Raw genomic sequence first — 21,082 nt, forward strand, 5'->3', positions numbered from 1 at the left:
GGCCCCATGGAATTTGTGGTGAAATCCGAAGGTCAGTGATTTGGTCCAAACTTGCGCCACAAGTAGAGAGTGGGATAGGGTGCACACCAGCATAGGCAGCAGAATCCTGAGACGAAGGGTGTGTCGGTGAGAGCCCTCCAAAGTTGGGCCTTTTGACGTTTATGCCTGTGGCAGGGATACCGTGTGCCTGACTGGTGTGCCATTGCACTGCAGGGCATCCCAGGCCGCGCCGGACCTGTGGGTGTCATAGCGGGTAAATCGGTGAGGTGACCAAAATGACCCAAAATGGCCAAAATCTCAAAGGGGGTACCCCATGGAATTTGTGGTGAAACCCGAAGGTCAGCGATTTGGTCCAAACTTGCGCCACAAGTAGAGAGTGGGATAGGGTGCACACCAGCGTAGGCAGCAGAATCCTGAGATGAAGGGTGTGTCGGTGAGAGTCCTCGAAAGTTGGGCCTTTTGACGTTTATGCCTGTGGCAGGGATACCGTGTGCCTGACTGGTGTGCCATTGCACTGCAGGGCATCCCAGGCCGCCCCGGGCCTGTGTGGATTCCACTCGGACACCACTCAGGCCAAAGACACGGGCACCAAAGGCTGAAAAGTGAAAGATCGCAAAAATAGGCTCATCTTTGGTTGGTCACTACAGTCATACCCTTGGGAAACCACGTTGCCCACGTCTACTTCGCAGTGCACTGTGTGCTACCCAGCATATAGGCTTGATCTTTCACTGGGATGTTTATTTATTTCTTTATTATTATTTATCATGCCTTTACTTTTAGGAATGTGCCCTTTGGGGCTACAAGGAGAAGGATGCCTAGTCCCAATCCCCGTCCCTTTCTTCTCGCCTCTTATGATCCAAGTGGGAATACTTGGTGGCAGTATTCTTTTCCCCCACCACAGAAAAAGAAATACTCAGAGAAATGGTACAGGACAGCAACAAGGGGTTGGGGGACAGCATAACGGAGGGACAGTCGTAGTATAAAAGTGTCATAATTTCTCTATGAACAGAGTTTTCCTCTATCATAGACAAAATGATGTGTGGCTCTGGTCTGTAGGGGCGCCCCATATAGACCCTAAAATATCGACTGCATGCTACTTTGCCACAATAACAAGCAGCCAATACCCCAGAATGGTTGTATATGGAAGATGTTGTGATGCATGAGGTGGAATGGATAAGTCATGATGGGGGGTGAGGTAGTGTGTGAGCAAAATTTTGATGCAGCCCGAAGGGATTTCTCCCCGTCCTCTCCTTTATATGGGGGGACGGAGAGGGGGGGGTCGCCAATTTAATGAAGCAGCCTTGCTGTGGATGTGCTGTGTCTTGCGACACTCCTTCTGACCCAGGGCAGTGGACAGGGTGCAGGGATGACCCGTCATCTAGGAGGTGCTAAGATGGGAGGGAGGGTGGAGGGGTGTGGAGTGTTTTCGGGGATGGAATGGGTGGGAAAGATTTTATGCCTTTTCCTTTTTGGCTACCTCCCTAGTAAGGGGGAAAATGCCTTGGTATATGTATGTATGTTTATTATTATTATAATTTTATTCTTGTGTCCATGATTGTCAAATTTTTTTCTGCAACAGAAGCTTTGCATTTCGACGCACTGGTCCTAATGCACCACTGTTGTTTCCATGGGTGCGCCCTGTCAAGTATGTTCTGCATTACGTGGAATGCTCTCTCCAGTTTTGTGTCTACCAATGTGATTGGCTTCATCCACATATGAAAGAGCAAGAGCCTGGTTGCGTGGAGAAGTCTGCTCTGGCAGGTTAATTGTAAATAGATTGTACAGAGTAGGGGCAAGGAAATCAGTTCAGAAGAAATATTCAACATATATATTGCCAGTGCTGTGGAATTATCACAGGAAACCAGATGGTTCAATGCAACAATTGAAACTACTGCTCGTGTACTAAAAACTATGCTTCCAACCACTGATATATAAGTGGTATTGACAAATATACATATTTCTGTATATGAATTCTTTGTATATTAATTTGATTTTTAGTTTTGTTTCTTATATGTTAATTTTAATGCTTTGTACTGCTGTATATATACATGTACATTTTTCACACCATAAGCTTTTCTGGCTGAAGGTAAATAAAATAAAATGTAGTCCAGTATTATATTTATTGTCTTGGCCAGATTTGACCAGTAGTTCCTACATATAATATTTACTCTGAACATGACTTATCCAAAGCAAACCCTTAATAGTAATGCACCCACAAAACACTTGGGATTATCAAGAATGAATTATGTCAATCATCTGACAATATATAACAGATGATCTCCAGGCAGTCTTTGTAAACGCCAATGTTAATTACTAAAGTATATTTTTCATTAAACCCATACAACTTATGATAATCTGTTAAAAAAACAGCAATAACAGTTCACCAAAATCTGAAGAAAATATACTGGTCTTCAGTATTGTACAAATTACATAGCTATGCAACTTGGGACCACTGATGGGTACTGCATATGATGGTCCTGCTATATAGACATCCAAGAATCATCCCCTAACTATCCAGATTCAAAATTTGTCGTAATCCTCACTATTATCTTGAGGTGCAACCCTGTGAGGTTGTGTCTGGACTAGGTTGACGAACTCAATAAATTTATTTCCTTCACCTTTTCATAGGAGGAGGGCTGACAAATCACAACAGCTTACCACCTCCTTCTACATGCCAGTGGAATAGAAACCATCCCACATTAATACAACAGATGATACAAAGCTTCTTCCCATAGAGAGGGCCTGAGGAGTACTGCCAGCCTGTGTGGGGGCTGCAAGTTTCCAGTCAGTGAAACTAAGGGCAACAATTATCATTATTATAGAACTTTTCTGAAGCATGAACTTTAAAAAGATTTCTTTATACTAAAGAAAGATATATGTAGCTTTACCATAATTACTAAGAGAGAGAAAAAAAAAAAAAAAAATCAAGACCACACAACTATAAGGACTTTCATCACCTCTGTAAAAATCTATTTCTTTCGGCCACCTCTCTCCTTAAGCTGGAGCTGAATAACAGAACCAGGAGTAATATTATAGAATGCAAGTGTATTGGAGTCCTTGAAGAAAAGGCCATCACGGACCAATTTTTGCTTACCAGGAGGGAGACCAGTTTCATCATGAATACGAGCTTTCACCACACTAATCGGGTCAGTAATAGGCAAGGTCAGGGTTAATGTCTGACCCGACAATCTCCATTCAGGCTTGTCTGCCACAACAGGAACTCCTACATTGAATTTTATGGCACCCTGGAATCGACGTGCCCATTCTTGCTCTGGCACAAGAGAATCCTCTGTGCGTGGACGCTTGGCAGCAGGACCATCTTCCCCATCTTCTAATGGGTTCTTACCACCAATAGGGCCTGTTCCTGGAGCACCAGGATTGGCAGCTTCCATCATTGGATTTCCTCCATGCATGTTCCCAACACCAGGAGCTCCCTGTGGTGGGTTCTGGGGTGGCATGAAGCCAGCAACTGGTCCACTGCCAGGAATAAAACCATGACGGGGTGCTACCATAACCGGACCCCGTACTGGAGGAACTACCATCATGTTGCTACCGGGAAGCATCATGGGGGTCATGGGTGGTAGCGGTGAGGGGAGGGGCATGGTCATCACTGGTGGTGTGGAATGCACAACCTGTGGAGCAGCTGACGGTTTTGGAGGAGGGGCTGGTTGTGGTGGCTGTACTGCTTTTGGAGGGGGTGGTGGAGGCTGAGGCTTAGGTGGAGGAGGCTGTTGTTTAGGCGGTGGCTGTGGTGGCGGTGGTGCTCTTGCAGGGGGCTGATTGCTTTTTGGCTGTGGGCCAATCTTCTCCTTCTCTTCATCTGGTAGTAGTCCTTTGACTTTGTGAATCTGATGAATTTGCTCATTAATTGAAATATTAGCTCGGGCTGCCCGAGTTGCAGCTTCCATGGATGCGGTATGGCCATCCCAAGTCACCTTTTCTTCACGTTTCTCTTCCTCACCAATTTTCTTACCAATACCAGTTTCCAAATCACCAGCACCGAAAATATCAGTACGGCGCTCAGCAAGTTGTTTCAGACTTGAGCTTATACTAGAGCCTGAAGCATAAACATTTTCCTGGTTTGACTTTTCTTGAAGCTGACGATCTCTGTCTTCCAGCCAGCGTGGATCCAGCATTCCAATGCGCATGTGTTTACCTACTTTGTCAGCACTGATGCGTTCACCTGTAATAGGCGAAACCAGGAACTGATCCTGAGCAACACCTTTCTGTTGCTCCTTGCGCTGCCTTGGATCATACTCCTTGACAACCACCTGACCAGGCACTGGAGGTGCTGGTGGAGGCTGTGGTGGTTCTCTAGGAAGAGGTGGTGGCTTCATTTTTTCAGCTTCTCTCTTTTCTTCTACTTCATCTTCTTCCTCCTCTTCTGAGCTCCCTTCCTCCATGTCTTGAACCTGTGTGTCGTCACGACTGGCACGTAGTCCATCATGATCTTCTTCCTCCTCCTCTTCTTCATCACTCTCCAGAACCATATCATTATCAGGTCCTCCTTCTTCAAGTCGTTCCTGAATAAGAACTCTCTTACCCACTTCTTGTGGAGTGGTGGGTGGAGGGAAAGTACCACTTTCCCATGGAGAGTAGTCAATAGTCTCCACCACACTAAAGTCATGCCAGTCAATGGCAGCATATTCCATTCATTCTTTCTCAGCTTCTTCCTCTTCTTTACGTTTCAGTGCTGCCTGATGTTTCTCCCATTCCACTCTGTATTTGATCTATGAAAAAATAAAATAAATAAATACTAATTCAATAATACAACTACTTATTTTTCAATTCTATATCTATTACTTATGCATAGAAAAATAAATAAATAAATACAATTATAATAATACACATACCAAGGGCTTTTTCCTCCTTACAAGGGAGGTAGCCAAAAATCAAAGGCATAAATCCACTCCCACCCATTTCATCCCCACATACTCCACTCCCATTCACCACCCCTCCTTCCCTCTTTCCCTGGCTCCCCCTGGATGACAGGTCATCCCTGCATCTTGCCCACTGCCCTGGGTCAGAAGCAATGCAGCAAAACAAAGCACATACACACTAAGGCCACTTCATTTAATCAGTGACCCCCACTCTCCGTCCCCTCATGCAGAAAAAGAGGAGATGGGGAGAAATCTGTTTGAGCTGCATCAAAATATTATTCACACATACTAAAATTTTAGGGAGGCATGCTTGAGACGAGGCATCTGAGAAATATGAATAGTATTAATGAATAATGAGAAATGGGGTAGAGTGGAAAAAGTACTGTTGGACAGAGCAGATCAAAGAATGCCAAGGTGATTAGGACATATGGAAGATGGGACTGAGGGAAGATGAACAACAAATGTGGAGGGAATAAGCTTGAGGAAGGCCAAGGAGGTGGATCAATAAAGTAAAAGGGACATTGCATGCAAGAGGAATGGTTGTTAAGCACGGAAACAAAGAGTGCAGAGAGAAAAAGGTAAAAGGCACAGATGGACAGAGGTTACTGAAAGTGAAGGTGGTAAGGGGAAGACAAGTAGAATATTTTCGAGAGCTGTTGAGTGTGGAGTTTAGGGAAGGGCATACAGGCAGAGAGGCACTAAGAAAATGATTGTGATGGGAGAGGGAAATGGAAGAAATATAACAAAAGATGAGGTACAAAGGGACTTGGAAAAATTATAAGAGCTGGTAAGGCACCTGGGTTCAATGGGTGCCATGCAGTTTGTCTGAAACAAGGAGGTATAATTATAGTGGACTAGCTAGTGAGGTTGTTTAATGTGTCTCTGAGGGAGAGGAGAAAGCCAGGACTGCCTGTATAGTTCCACTTTACATAGAAAAAGGGGGGGAAGTGTAATTGTAGTAGTTTTAGAGGGATCCATTTATTACATGCAGTTAGAGAGGCTTATAGGAGGGTTTTAATTGAGTGGATTAGAACAGGAACAGAGGGAGTAACTGGTAAGGAACAATGAGGGTTTAGTAAAGGTAGATGATGCATGTATCAAATTTTTGTAGATTTGTGAAGGCTTTGCCAAAAGGTAAGGTTTTTTGGGTCTTTATAGATTTGGATAAGGTTTATGACAGGGTTGACAGGAAGGCACTGTGGGAGTATTGCAGATATATGGGATTGGGGGAAAGCTATTAATAGTCAAGAAATTTTATGAAAATAATAGAGCCTGTGTAAAGATTGGAAACGGAAAGCAAGTGGTTTGAAGTAAAGGTGGGGCTGCGTCACGGTTGTCATATCACAATGGCTGTTCAAGGTGTATATGGATATGGTGGTATGGGTGGTTAAAGTGAGGGGAATGGGCAAGGGATTGGAGATGGTTAGAGATTGTGGAGAAAAGTGGGAGTTGGGAGTTGGGCTAGTTGTTTGTGGATGACACTGCACTTGAGGCAGGGTCAGAGGTGGGATTAAGGCAATTTGTGATAGATAAATAAGGATAAATAAGGGTAAAAGTAAGGCGAGATGTGAAAGAGGAGAGGATGGCAGCAAGTTGGAAGTAAGTTTTAAAGGAGAGAGGCTGGAGTAAGTGGATAATTTTTAAGTATTTGGGGTTGCATGTGGCAGGAAATGGAGGAGTGGGGTGTAGGGTGTGGGGTGAAGGTAATCTGCAGCTTAAGAGAAGTAAATTTCTTTTAGGTTTTAAAAATGTCATGAGAATTAAGCATCTGGGACTGGATGCAAATAGATTACATGAAGGGGTGACTGTGCCTATGACATTGTATGTGGCAGAGGCTTGGAATTTACGAGTGAGAGAGTGAGAATAAGTATCAGAAGTTTGGTAGGGGGTTGTAAGGTTGGATAGAGTGAGAAATGAGTAGGTGATGAGGAGAGCAGGGGTTGAAAGGGAGCTGGTAGATAGGACAGATGAAAGATTAGGATGGTTTGGACACATGGGAAGAATGGGTGAAGAAATTAGCAAGAAGTATATGGTATGAACTTATGAGGATGACTGAGGATGAGGTAGATGGGTGGGGTAAAAGGGGCTTTGAGCAACAAGAAAATGTCTGTTGAGCATGGAAGGGAAAATGCAGGGGATAGGGGTGGGTGAAGGATGGAGGAAGGCCCATTTGGGGGCTACAAAGAGTAGGATACCTAGTCATATTCTCCGTCCTGTTGACTTGGCTCCTTCCCTTGAAAGGGGATAAAAGCCCTTGGTATATATATATATTTGGTTACCATATAAAATGGGTTTAAGTGCACTATACCTGTTTCATGACAGCCTGGGGACTTTGTGCTTCATCAGACAGTCTCTTCATTAAGTCCTTTGGAGGAATCAAAACCTTGGTATATTGCTCAAGAAGTCTTGTGAAGTACTGAAAGAGAGAATGCTGAGGACGCAGGAAGTCAAACTGATAATTTCTTTGTTCCCTGTTCATTAATGTTGTCAGGAACTGTCTTCCATTTCTTGCCACAAACTGGGCTGTTAAGCGAACCTGGAAAATATCAATGAACATTATGCTTTAATATATAATAGATATATATATATATATATATGTCAAAGGCCCCTTCCCAATACAAAGGGGTTTTCATACAGAAAGGTCATCTAAATACTTACAACATCTAAATCAAATGCTGAAATGGATGGAGGATCAGCTATGAATTCAAATTCCGGTGGTGGTTCTTTGGGAACTATGACTTCTTGAACTGCAGATCGTAACAATTCTTGCTGTTTTTGCTGTTGCTGTTGAGGAAGCTGCTGATTTTGCAAGGGACAAGGTAATGCTGGTGCACTTGGAAAATCTTTTTCCGCTACAAAGAAAGAGATATACATTAATCATGGTCCATAAATTAAATTGGTTACTAGGTTATCAATCTGTAACAATCTACCCACATAAACAGTATTACAATAAACTTGTTAAAGAATCCATTTTTTGTGGACCTGCCTTTTACAATATTATCACCAGAAAGGTAAAAAAGAAGTAATATATGTTATGTAAATGATACAGAGAATGGTGGTGGACCAATGAAAATAAAGATCAAAAGGGAGTGACATATATATGGCTACCTGGGTGATTTTTATGTCGACAGGTAGGTATGTCAGGGCTGTGTATTCATCCAAAATCAAACAAAAGCATATTACAAGGATTGGGTGGGGGGTAATTCTACAATGTTATTATACTTGGAAAATGCATGAAAAATTGCAAGACATAAATTTTTTTTTGTATACATTCTGAAAAGGGGCTCATACATACTGTCTACGCTCATGTGCACCCTATCCCACACTCTACTTGTGGCGCAAGTTTGGACCAAATCGCTGACCTTCGGATTTCCCCCCAAAATCCATGGGGTACCCCCTTGGAGATTTTTTGGATTTTGGGTCATTTTGGTCACCTCCACCGATTTACCCGCTATGACACCCACAGGTCCGGCAGGGCCTGGGATGCCCTCCAGTCCAATGGCACACCAGTCAAGCACACGGTATCCCTGCCAGAGGCATAAACGTCAAAAGGCCCAAATTTAGAGGGCTCTCACCGCCACACCCTTGGTCTCAGGATTCTGCTGTCTACGCTCATGTGCACCCTATCCCACACTCTACTTGTGGCGGAAGTTTGGACCAAATCGCTGACCTTCGGATTTCCCCCCAAAATCCATGGGGTACCCCCTTGGAGATTTTTTGGATTTTGGGTCATTTTGGTCACCTCCACCGATTTACCCGCTATGACACCCACAGGTCCGGCAGGGCCTGGGATGCCCTCCAGTCCAATGGCACACCAGTCAGACACACGGTATCCCTGCCAGAGGCATAAACGTCAAAAGGCCCAACTTTGGAGGGCTCTCACCGCCACACCCTTGGTCTCAGGATTCTGCTGTCTACGCTGATGTGCTCCCTATCCCACACTCTACTTGTGGCGCAAGTTTGGACCAAATCGCTGACCTTCGGATTTCCCCCCAAATTCCATGGGGTACCCCCTTGCAGATTTTTTGGATTTTGGGCCATTTTGGTCACCTCCACCGATTTACCCGCTATCACACCCACAGGTCCGGCAAGGCCTGGGATGCCCTCCAGTCCAATGGCACACCAGTCAGGCACACGGTATCCCTGCCAGAGGCATAAACGTCAAAAGGCCCAACTTTGGAGGGCTCTCACCGCCACACCCTTGGTCTCAGGATTCTGCTGTCTACGCTGATGTGCACCCTATCCCACACTCTACTTGTGGCGCAAGTTTGGACCAAATCGCTGACCTTCGGATTTCCCCCCAAATTCCATGGGGTACCCCCTTGGAGATTTTTTTGATTTTGGGGCATTTTGGTCACCTCCACCGATTTACCCGCTATCACACCCACAGGTCCGGCAAGGCCTGGGATGCCCTCCAGTCCAATGGCACACCAGTCAGGCACACGGTATCCCTGCCAGAGGCATAAACGTCAAAAGGCCCAAATTTGGAGGGCTCTCACCGCCACACCCTTGGTCTCAGGATTCTGCTGTCTACGCTGATGTGCTCCCTATCCCACACTCTACTTGTGGCGCAAGTTTGGACCAAATCGCTGACCTTCGGATTTCCCCCCAAAATCCATGGAGATTTTTTGGATTTTGGGTCATTTTGGTCACCTCCACCGATTTACCCGCTATGACACCCACAGGTCCGGCAGGGCCTGGGATGCCCTCCAGTCCAATGGCACACCAGTCAGGCACACGGTATCCCTGCCAGAGGCATAAACGTCAAAAGGCCCAACTTTGGAGGGCTCTCACCGCCACACCCTTGGTCTCAGGATTCTGCTGTCTACGCTCTTGTGCACCCTATCCCACACTCTACTTGTGGCGCAAGTTTGGACCAAATCGCTGACCTTCGGATTTCCCCCCAAAATCCATGGGGTACCCCCTTGGAGATTTTTTGGATTTTGGGTCATTTTGGTCACCTCCACCGATTTACCCGCTATGACACCCACAGGTCCGGCAGGGCCTGGGATGCCCTCCAGTCCAATGGCACACCAGTCAGGCACACGGTATCCCTGCCAGAGGCAAAAACGTCAAAAGGCCCAACTTTGGAGGGCTCTCACCGCCACACCCTTGGTCTCAGGATTCTGCTGTCTACGCTCATGTGCACCCTATCCCACACTCTACTTGTGGCGGAAGTTTGGACCAAATCGCTGACCTTCGGATTTCCCCCCAAAATCCATGGGGTACCCCCTTGGAGATTTTTTGGATTTTGGGTCATTATGGTCACCTCCACCGATTTACCCGCTATGACACCCACAGGTCCGGCAGGGCCTGGGATGCCCTCCAGTCCAATGGCACACCAGTCAGGCACACGGTATCCCTGCCAGAGGCATAAACGTCAAAAGGCCCAACTTTGGAGGGCTCTCACCGCCACACCCTTGGTCTCACGATTCTGCTGTCTACGCCCTTGTGCACCCTATCCCACACTCTACTTATGGCGCAAGTTTGGACCAAATCGCTGACCTTCGGATTTCCCCCCAAAATCCATGGGGTACCCCCTTGAAGATTTTTTGGATTTTGGGTCATTTTGGTCACCACCGATTTACCCGCTATGACACCCACAGGTCCGGCAGGGCCTGGGATGCCCTCCAGTCCAATGGCACACCAGTCAGACACACGGTATCCCTGCCAGAGGCATAAACGTCAAAAGGCCCAACTTTGGAGGGCTCTCACCGCCACACCCTTGGTCTCAGGATTCTGCTGTCTACGCTCATGTGCACCCTATCCCACACTCTACTTGTGGCGGAAGTTTGGACCAAATCGCTGACCTTCGGATTTCCCCCCAAAATCCATGGGGTACCCCCTTGGAGATTTTTTTGATTTTGGGGCATTTTGGTCACCTCCACCGATTTACCCGCTATCACACCCACAGGTCCGGCAAGGCCTGGGATGCCCTCCAGTCCAATGGCACACCAGTCAGGCACACGGTATCCCTGCCAGAGGCATAAACGTCAAAAGGCCCAACTTTGGAGGGCTCTCACCGCCACACCCTTGGTCTCAGGATTCTGCTGTCTACGCTGATGTGCACCCTATCCCACACTCTACTTGTGGCGCAAGTTTGGACCAAATCGCTGACCTTCGGATTTCCCCCCAAATTCCATGGGGTACCCCCTTGGAGATTTTTTTGATTTTGGGGCATTTTGGTCACCTCCACCGATTTACCCGCTATCACACCCACAGGTCCGGCAAGGCCTGGGATGCCCTCCAGTCCAATGGCACACCAGTCAGGCACACGGTATCCCTGCCAGAGGCATAAACGTCAAAAGGCCCAACTTTGGAGGGCTCTCACCGCCACACCCTTGGTCTCAGGATTCTGCTGTCTACGCTGATGTGCACCCTATCCCACACTCTACTTGTGGCGCAAGTTTGGACCAAATCGCTGACCTTCGGATTTCCCCCCAAATTCCATGGAGATTTTTTTGATTTTGGGGCATTTTGGTCACCTCCACCGATTTACCCGCTATCACACCCACAGGTCCGGCAAGGCCTGGGATGCCCTCCAGTCCAATGGCACACCAGTCAGGCACACGGTATCCCTGCCAGAGGCATAAACGTCAAAAGGCCCAAATTTGGAGGGCTCTCACCGCCACACCCTTGGTCTCAGGATTCTGCTGTCTACGCTCATGTGCACCATATACCACACTCTACTTGTGGCGCAAGTTTGGACCAAATCGTTGACCTTCGGATTTCCCCCCAAAATCCATGGGGTACCCCCTTGAAGATTTTTTGGATTTTGGGTCATTTTAGTCACCTCCACCGATTTACCCGCTATGACACCCACAGGTCCGGCAGGGCCTGGGATGCCCTCCAGTCCACCCTATCGCTGAGCAAAATCCGAAGCTCAGCGATTCCGTCCAAACTTGCGCCACAAGTACACAGTGGCACAGGGTGTCCATCACCGTTGACCGCGGAATCCTCACACCAAGGGGACGCCCGTCAGAGTCATCCAAAGTTCCGCCAAAGGACGTTTATGCCTGTAAAAGGGATACCGTGCCAATGACTGCTGTGCCATTGCACTAAAGGGCATCCCAGGCCCCCGCGGACCTGTGGCCGTCATAGCGGCTAAATCGCTGGCGGTGACCAAAATGACCCAAAACCGAAAAAAACTCAAAGGGGGTACCCCGTGGAATTTCGGGCAAAATCCGAAGCTCAGCGATTCCGTCCAAACTTGCGCCACAAGTACACAGTGGCACAGGGTGTCCATCACCGTTGACCGCGGAATCCTCACACCAAGGGGACGCCCGTCAGAGTCATCCAAATTTCCGCCAAAGGACGTTTATGCCTGTAAAAGGGATACCGTGCCAATGACTGCTGTGCCATTGCACTAAAGGGCATCCCAGGCCCCCGCGGACCTGTGGCCGTCATAGCGGCTAAATCGCTGGCGGTGACCAAAATGACCCAAAACCGAAAAAAACTCAAAGGGGGTACCCCGTGGAATTTCGGGCAAAATCCGAAGCTCAGCGATTCCGTCCAAACTTGCGCCACAAGTACACAGTGGCACAGGGTGTCCATCTCCGTTGACCGCGGAATCCTCACACCAAGGGGACGCCCGTCAGAGTCATCCAAAGTTCCGCCAAAGGACGTTTATGCCTGTAAAAGGGATACCGTGCCAATGACTGCTGTGCCATTGCACTAAAGGGCATCCCAGGCCCCCGCGGACCTGTGGCCGTCATAGCGGCTAAATCGCTGGCGGTGACCAAAATGACCCAAAACAAAAAAAAACTCAAAGGGGGTACCCCGTGGAATTTCGGGCAAAATCCGAAGCTCAGCGATTCCGTCCAAACTTGCGCCACAAGTACACAGTGGCACAGGGTGTCCGTCACCGTTGACCGCGGAATCCTCACACCAAGGGGACGCCCGTCAGAGTCATCCAAAGTTCCGCCAAAGGACGTTTATGCCTGTAAAAGGGATACCGTGCCAATGACTGCTGTGCCATTGCACTAAAGGGCATCCCAGGCCCCCGCGGACCTGTGGCCATCATAGCGGCTAAATCGCTGACTTTCCAGGGCTCTCACCGCTACACCCTTGGTCTCACGATTCTGCTGTCTACGCCCATGTGCACCCTATCCCACACTCTACAAGTGGCGCAAGTTTGGACCAAATCGCTCACCCTCGGATTTCACCCAAAAATCCATGGGGTACCCCCTTGGAGATTTTGGGGATTTTGGGCCATTTTGGTCACCTCCACCCATTTACCCGCTATCACACCCACAGGTCCGGCAAGGCCTGGGATGCCCTCCAGTCCAATCCCACACCAGTCACCCACACCCTATCCCTGCCAGAGGCATAAACGTCAAAAGGCCCTACTTTCCAGGGCTCTCACCGCCACACCCTTGGTCTCACGATTCTGCTGTCTACGCCCATGTGCACCCTATCCCACACTCTACAAGTGGCGCAAGTTTGGACCAAATCGCTCACCCTCGGATTTCACCCAAAAATCCATGGGGGAAATTCGAAGTCACCGATTTCCTCCAAACTTGCGCCACAAGTAGAGGGTGGGGCAGGGTCCACAACACCGAAGACCGCGCAATCCTCAGACCAAGGGTGTGGCCGTCAGAGCCATCCAAAGTTCGCCCAAATGACGTTTATGCCTCTAAAAGGGATACCGTGCGCCGGACTGCCCGGCCATTGCACCCAAGGGCATCCCAGGCCGCCCCGGACCTGTGGCTCGAATAGCGCGCAAATCGGCCGAGGTGACCAAAATGACCCAGAACCCAAAAAAACTCAAAGGGACCCTTTGGAATTTCGGGGGAAATTCGAAGTCACCGATTTCCTCCAAACTTGCGCCACAAGTAGAGGGTGGGGCAGGGTCCACAACACCGAAGACCGCGCAATCCTCAGACCAAGGGTGTGGCCGTCAGAGCCATCCAAAGTTCGCCCAAATGACGTTTATGCCTCTAAAAGGGATACCGTGCGCCGGACTGCCCGGCCATTGCACCCAAGGGCATCCCAGGCCGCCCCGGACCTGTGGCTCGAATAGCGCGCAAATCGGCCGAGGTGACCAAAATGACCCAGAACCCTTTGGAATTTCGGGGGAAATTCGAAGTCACCGATTTCCTCCAAACTTGCGCCACAAGTAGAGGGTGGGGCAGGGTCCACAACACCGAAGACCGCGCAATCCTCAGACCAAGGGTGTGGCCGTCAGAGCCATCCAAAGTTCGCCCAAATGACGTTTATGCCTCTAAAAGGGATACCGTGCGCCGGACTGCCCGGCCATTGCACCCAAGGGCATCCCAGGCCGCCCCGGACCTGTGGCTCGAATAGCGCGCAAATCGGCCGAGGTGACCAAAATGACCCAGAACCCCAAAAAACTCAAAGGGGTACCCTTTGGAATTTCGGGGGAAATTCGAAGTCACCGATTTCCTCCAAACTTGCGCCACAAGTAGAGGGTGGGGCAGGGTCCACAACACCGAAGACCGCGCAATCCTCAGACCAAGGGTGTGGCCGTCAGAGCCATCCAAAGTTCGCCCAAATGACGTTTATGCCTCTAAAAGGGATACCGTGCGCCGGACTGCCCGGCCATTGCACCCAAGGGCATCCCAGGCCGCCCCGGACCTGTGGCTCGAATAGCGCGCAAATCGGCCGAGGTGACCAAAATGACCCAGAACCCAAAAAAAACTCAAAGGGGGTACCCTTTGGAATTTCGGGGGAAATTCGAAGTCACCGATTTCCTCCAAACTTGCGCCACAAGTAGAGGGTGGGGCAGGGTCCACAACACCGAAGACCGCGCAATCCTCAGACCAAGGGTGTGGCCGTCAGAGCCATCCAAAGTTCGCCCAAATGACGTTTATGCCTCTAAAAGGGATACCGTGCGCCGGACTGCCCGGCCATTGCACCCAAGGGCATCCCAGGCCGCCCCGGACCTGTGGCTCGAATAGCGCGCAAATCGGCCGAGGTGACCAAAATGACCCAGAACCCCAAAAAACTCAAAGGGGTACCCTTTGGAATTTCGGGGGAAATTCGAAGTCACCGATTTCCTCCAAACTTGCGCCACAAGTAGAGGGTGGGGCAGGGTCCACAACACCGAAGACCGCGCAATCCTCAGACCAAGGGTGTGGCCGTCAGAGCCATCCAAAGTTCGCCCAAATGACGTTTATGCCTCTAAAAGGGATACCGTGCGCCGGACTGCCCGGCCATTGCACCCAAGGGCATCCCAGGCCGCCCCGGACCTGTGGCTCGAATAGCGCGCAAATCGGCCGAGGTGACCAAAATGACCCAGAACCCCAAAAAACTCAAAGGGGTACCCTTTGGAATTTCGGGGGAAATTCGAAGTCACCGATTTCCTCCAAACTTGCGCCACAAGTAGAGGGTGGGGCAGGGTCCACAACACCGAAGACCGCGCAATCCTCAGACCAAGGGTGTGGCCGTCAGAGCCATCCAAAGTTCGCCCAAATGACGTTTATGCCTCTAAAAGGGATACCGTGCGCCGGACTGCCCGGCCATTGCACCCAAGGGCATCCCAGGCCGCCCCGGACCTGTGGCTCGAATAGCGCGCAAATCGGCCGAGGTGACCAAAATGACCCAGAACCCAAAAAACTCAAAGGGGGTACCCTTTGGAATTTCGGGGGAAATTCGAAGTCACCGATTTCCTCCAAACTTGCGCCACAAGTAGAGGGTGGGGCAGGGTCCACAACACCGAAGACCGCGCAATCCTCAGACCAAGGGTGTGGCCGTCAGAGCCATCCAAAGTTCGCCCAAATGACGTTTATGCCTCTAAAAGGGATACCGTGCGCCGGACTGCCCGGCCATTGCACCCAAGGGCATCCCAGGCCGCCCCGGACCTGTGGCTCGAATAGCGCGCAAATCGGCCGAGGTGACCAAAATGACCCAGAACCCCAAAAAACTCAAAGGGGTACCCTTTGGAATTTCGGGGGAAATTCGAAGTCACCGATTTCCTCCAAACTTGCGCCACAAGTAGAGGGTGGGGCAGGGTCCACAACACCGAAGACCGCGCAATCCTCAGACCAAGGGTGTGGCCGTCAGAGCCATCCAAAGTTCGCCCAAATGACGTTTATGCCTCTAAAAGGGATACCGTGCGCCGGACTGCCCGGCCATTGCACCCAAGGGCATCCCAGGCCGCCCCGGACCTGTGGCTCGAATAGCGCGCAAATCGGCCGAGGTGACCAAAATGACCCAGAACCCAAAAAAACTCAAAGGGGGTACCCTTTGGAATTTCGGGGGAAATTCGAAGTCACCGATTTCCTCCAAACTTGCGCCACAAGTAGAGGGTGGGGCAGGGTCCACAACACCGAAGACCGCGCAATCCTCAGACCAAGGGTGTGGCCGTCAGAGCCATCCAAAGTTCGCCCAAATGACGTTTATGCCTCTAAAAGGGATACCGTGCGCCGGACTGCCCGGCCATTGCACCCAAGGGCATCCCAGGCCGCCCCGGACCTGTGGCTCGAATAGCGCGCAAATCGGCCGAGGTGACCAAAATGACCCAGAACCCCAAAAAACTCAAAGGGGTACCCTTTGGAATTTCGGGGGAAATTCGAAGTCACCGATTTCCTCCAAACTTGCGCCACAAGTAGAGGGTGGGGCAGGGTCCACAACACCGAAGACCGCGCAATCCTCAGACCAAGGGTGTGGCCGTCAGAGCCATCCAAAGTTCGCCCAAATGACGTTTATGCCTCTAAAAGGGATACCGTGCGCCGGACTGCCCGGCCATTGCACCCAAGGGCATCCCAGGCCGCCCCGGACCTGTGGCTCGAATAGCGCGCAAATCGGCCGAGGTGACCAAAATGACCCAGAACCCCAAAAAACTCAAAGGGGTACCCTTTGGAATTTCGGGGGAAATTCGAAGTCACCGATTTCCTCCAAACTTGCGCCACAAGTAGAGGGTGGGGCAGGGTCCACAACACCGAAGACCGCGCAATCCTCAGACCAAGGGTGTGGCCGTCAGAGCCATCCAAAGTTCGCCCAAATGACGTTTATGCCTCTAAAAGGGATACCGTGCGCCGGACTGCCCGGCCATTGCACCCAAGGGCATCCCAGGCCGCCCCGGACCTGTGGCTCGAATAGCGCGCAAATCGGCCGAGGTGACCAAAATGACCCAGAACCCAAAAAAACTCAAAGGGGGTACCCTTTGGAATTTCGGGGGAAATTCGAAGTCACCGATTTCCTCCAAACTTGCGCCACAAGTAGAGGGTGGGGCAGGGTCCACAACACCGAAGACCGCGCAATCCTCAGACCAAGGGTGTGGCCGTCAGAGCCATCCAAAGTTCGCCCAAATGACGTTTATGCCTCTAAAAGGGATACCGTGCGCCGGACTGCCCGGCCATTGCACCCAAGGGCATCCCAGGCCGCCCCGGACCTGTGGCTCGAATAGCGCGCAAATCGGCCGAGGTGACCAAAATGACCCAGAACCCAAAAAACTCAAAGGGGGTACCCTTTGGAATTTCGGGGGAAATTCGAAGTCACCGATTTCCTCCAAACTTGCGCCACAAGTAGAGGGTGGGGCAGGGTCCACAACACCGAAGACCGCGCAATCCTCAGACCAAGGGTGTGGCCGTCAGAGCCATCCAAAGTTCGCCCAAATGACGTTTATGCCTCTAAAAGGGATACCGTGCGCCGGACTGCCCGGCCATTGCACCCAAGGGCATCCCAGGCCGCCCCGGACCTGTGGCTCGAATAGCGCGCAAATCGGCCGAGGTGACCAAAATGACCCAGAACCCAAAAAAACTCAAAGGGGGTACCCTTTGGAATTTCGGGGGAAATTCGAAGTCACCGATTTCCTCCAAACTTGCGCCACAAGTAGAGGGTGGGGCAGGGTCCACAACACCGAAGACCGCGCAATCCTCAGACCAAGGGTGTGGCCGTCAGAGCCATCCAAAGTTCGCCCAAATGACGTTTATGCCTCTAAAAGGGATACCGTGCGCCGGACTGCCCGGCCATTGCACCCAAGGGCATCCCAGGCCGCCCCGGACCTGTGGCTCGAATAGCGCGCAAATCGGCCGAGGTGACCAAAATGACCCAGAACCCAAAAAAACTCAAAGGGGGTACCCTTTGGAATTTCGGGGGAAATTCGAAGTCACCGATTTCCTCCAAACTTGCGCCACAAGTAGAGGGTGGGGCAGGGTCCACAACACCGAAGACCGCGCAATCCTCAGACCAAGGGTGTGGCCGTCAGAGCCATCCAAAGTTCGCCCAAATGACGTTTATGCCTCTAAAAGGGATACCGTGCGCCGGACTGCCCGGCCATTGCACCCAAGGGCATCCCAGGCCGCCCCGGACCTGTGGCTCGAATAGCGCGCAAATCGGCCGAGGTGACCAAAATGACCCAGAACCCAAAAAAACTCAAAGGGGGTACCCTTTGGAATTTCGGGGGAAATTCGAAGTCACCGATTTCCTCCAAACTTGCGCCACAAGTAGAGGGTGGGGCAGGGTCCACAACACCGAAGACCGCGCAATCCTCAGACCAAGGGTGTGGCCGTCAGAGCCATCCAAAGTTCGCCCAAATGACGTTTATGCCTCTAAAAGGGATACCGTGCGCCGGACTGCCCGGCCATTGCACCCAAGGGCATCCCAGGCCGCCCCGGACCTGTGGCTCGAATAGCGCGCAAATCGGCCGAGGTGACCAAAATGACCCAGAACCCCAAAAAACTCAAAGGGGTACCCTTTGGAATTTCGGGGGAAATTCGAAGTCACCGATTTCCTCCAAACTTGCGCCACAAGTAGAGGGTGGGGCAGGGTCCACAACACCGAAGACCGCGCAATCCTCAGACCAAGGGTGTGGCCGTCAGAGCCATCCAAAGTTCGCCCAAATGACGTTTATGCCTCTAAAAGGGATACCGTGCGCCGGACTGCCCGGCCATTGCACCCAAGGGCATCCCAGGCCGCCCCGGACCTGTGGCTCGAATAGCGCGCAAATCGGCCGAGGTGACCAAAATGACCCAGAACCCAAAAAAAACTCAAAGGGGGTACCCTTTGGAATTTCGGGGGAAATTCGAAGTCACCGATTTCCTCCAAACTTGCGCCACAAGTAGAGGGTGGGGCAGGGTCCACAACACCGAAGACCGCGCAATCCTCAGACCAAGGGTGTGGCCGTCAGAGCCATCCAAAGTTCGCCCAAATGACGTTTATGCCTCTAAAAGGGATACCGTGCGCCGGACTGCCCGGCCATTGCACCCAAGGGCATCCCAGGCCGCCCCGGACCTGTGGCTCGAATAGCGCGCAAATCGGCCGAGGTGACCAAAATGACCCAGAACCCAAAAAAAACTCAAAGGGGGTACCCTTTGGAATTTCGGGGGAAATTCGAAGTCACCGATTTCCTCCAAACTTGCGCCACAAGTAGAGGGTGGGGCAGGGTCCACAACACCGAAGACCGCGCAATCCTCAGACCAAGGGTGTGGCCGTCAGAGCCATCCAAAGTTCGCCCAAATGACGTTTATGCCTCTAAAAGGGATACCGTGCGCCGGACTGCCCGGCCATTGCACCCAAGGGCATCCCAGGCCGCCCCGGACCTGTGGCTCGAATAGCGCGCAAATCGGCCGAGGTGACCAAAATGACCCAGAACCCAAAAAAACTCAAAGGGGGTACCCTTTGGAATTTCGGGGGAAATTCGAAGTCACCGATTTCCTCCAAACTTGCGCCACAAGTAGAGGGTGGGGCAGGGTCCACAACACCGAAGACCGCGCAATCCTCAGACCAAGGGTGTGGCCGTCAGAGCCATCCAAAGTTCGCCCAAATGACGTTTATGCCTCTAAAAGGGATACCGTGCGCCGGAAAGCCCGGCCATTGCACCCAAGGGCATCCCAGGCCGCCCCGGACCTGTGGCTCGAATAGCGCGCAAATCGGCCGAGGTGACCAAAATGACCCAGAAACCAAAAAAAACTCAAAGGGGGTACCCTTTGGAATTTCGGGGGAAATTCGAAGTCACCGATTTCCTCCAAACTTGCGCCACAAGTAGAGGGTGGGGCAGGGTCCACAACACCGAAGACCGCGCAATCCTCAGACCAAGGGTGTGGCCGTCAGAGCCATCCAAAGTTCGCCCAAATGACGTTTATGCCTCTAAAAGGGATACCGTGCGCCGGACTGCCCGGCCATTGCACCCAAGGGCATCCCAGGCCGCCCCGGACCTGTGGCTCGAATAGCGCGCAAATCGGCCGAGTTGACCAAAATGACCCAGAACCCCAAAAAACTCAAAGGGGTACCCTTTGGAATTTCGGGGGAAATTCGAAGTCACCGATTTCCTCCAAACTTGCGCCACAAGTAGAGGGTGGGGCAGGGTCCACAACACCGAAGACCGCGCAATCCTCAGACCAAGGGTGTGGCCGTCAGAGCCATCCAAAGTTCGCCCAAATGACGTTTATGCCTCTAAAAGGGATACCGTGCGCCGGACTGCCCGGCCATTGCACCCAAGGGCATCCCAGGCCGCCCCGGACCTGTGGCTCGAATAGCGCGCAAATCGGCCGAGGTGACCAAAATGACCCAGAACCCAAAAAAACTCAAAGGGGGTACCCTTTGGAATTTCGGGGGAAATTCGAAGTCACCGATTTCCTCCAAACTTGCGCCACAAGTAGAGGGTGGGGCAGGGTCCACAACACCGAAGACCGCGCAATCCTCAGACCAAGGGTGTGGCCGTCAGAGCCATCCAAAGTTCGCCCAAATGACGTTTATGCCTCTAAAAGGGATACCGTGCGCCGGACTGCCCGGCCATTGCACCCAAGGGCATCCCAGGCCGCCCCGGACCTGTGGCTCGAATAGCGCGCAAATCGGCCGAGGTGACCAAAATGACCCAGAACCCAAAAAAACTCAAAGGGGGTACCCTTTGGAATTTCGGGGGAAATTCGAAGTCACCGATTTCCTCCAAACTTGCGCCACAAGTAGAGGGTGGGGCAGGGTCCACAACACCGAAGACCGCGCAATCCTCAGACCAAGGGTGTGGCCGTCAGAGCCATCCAAAGTTCGCCCAAATGACGTTTATGCCTCTAAAAGGGATACCGTGCGCCGGACTGCCCGGCCATTGCACCCAAGGGCATCCCAGGCCGCCCCGGACCTGTGGCTCGAATAGCGCGCAAATCGGCCGAGGTGACCAAAATGACCCAGAACCCCAAAAAACTCAAAGGGGTACCCTTTGGAATTTCGGGGGAAATTCGAAGTCACCGATTTCCTCCAAACTTGCGCCACAAGTAGAGGGTGGGGCAGGGTCCACAACACCG

At 51.2% G+C, this 21,082-nt stretch overlaps 1 pseudogene; it reads right to left on the reverse strand.

Annotated features, from left to right (window-relative positions):
• Positions 1-1,437: 1,437 nt before the first annotated feature.
• Positions 1,438-21,082, reverse strand: part of LOC143036593 (splicing factor 3A subunit 1-like) — a 45,066-nt pseudogene continuing 25,421 nt past the window's right edge.

The sequence above is a fragment of the Oratosquilla oratoria genome, chromosome 2 (genome assembly GCF_046742065.1).
Source record: "Oratosquilla oratoria isolate Oo_2021 chromosome 2, ASM4674206v1, whole genome shotgun sequence".
Classification (NCBI taxonomy): domain Eukaryota; kingdom Metazoa; phylum Arthropoda; class Malacostraca; order Stomatopoda; family Squillidae; genus Oratosquilla; species Oratosquilla oratoria.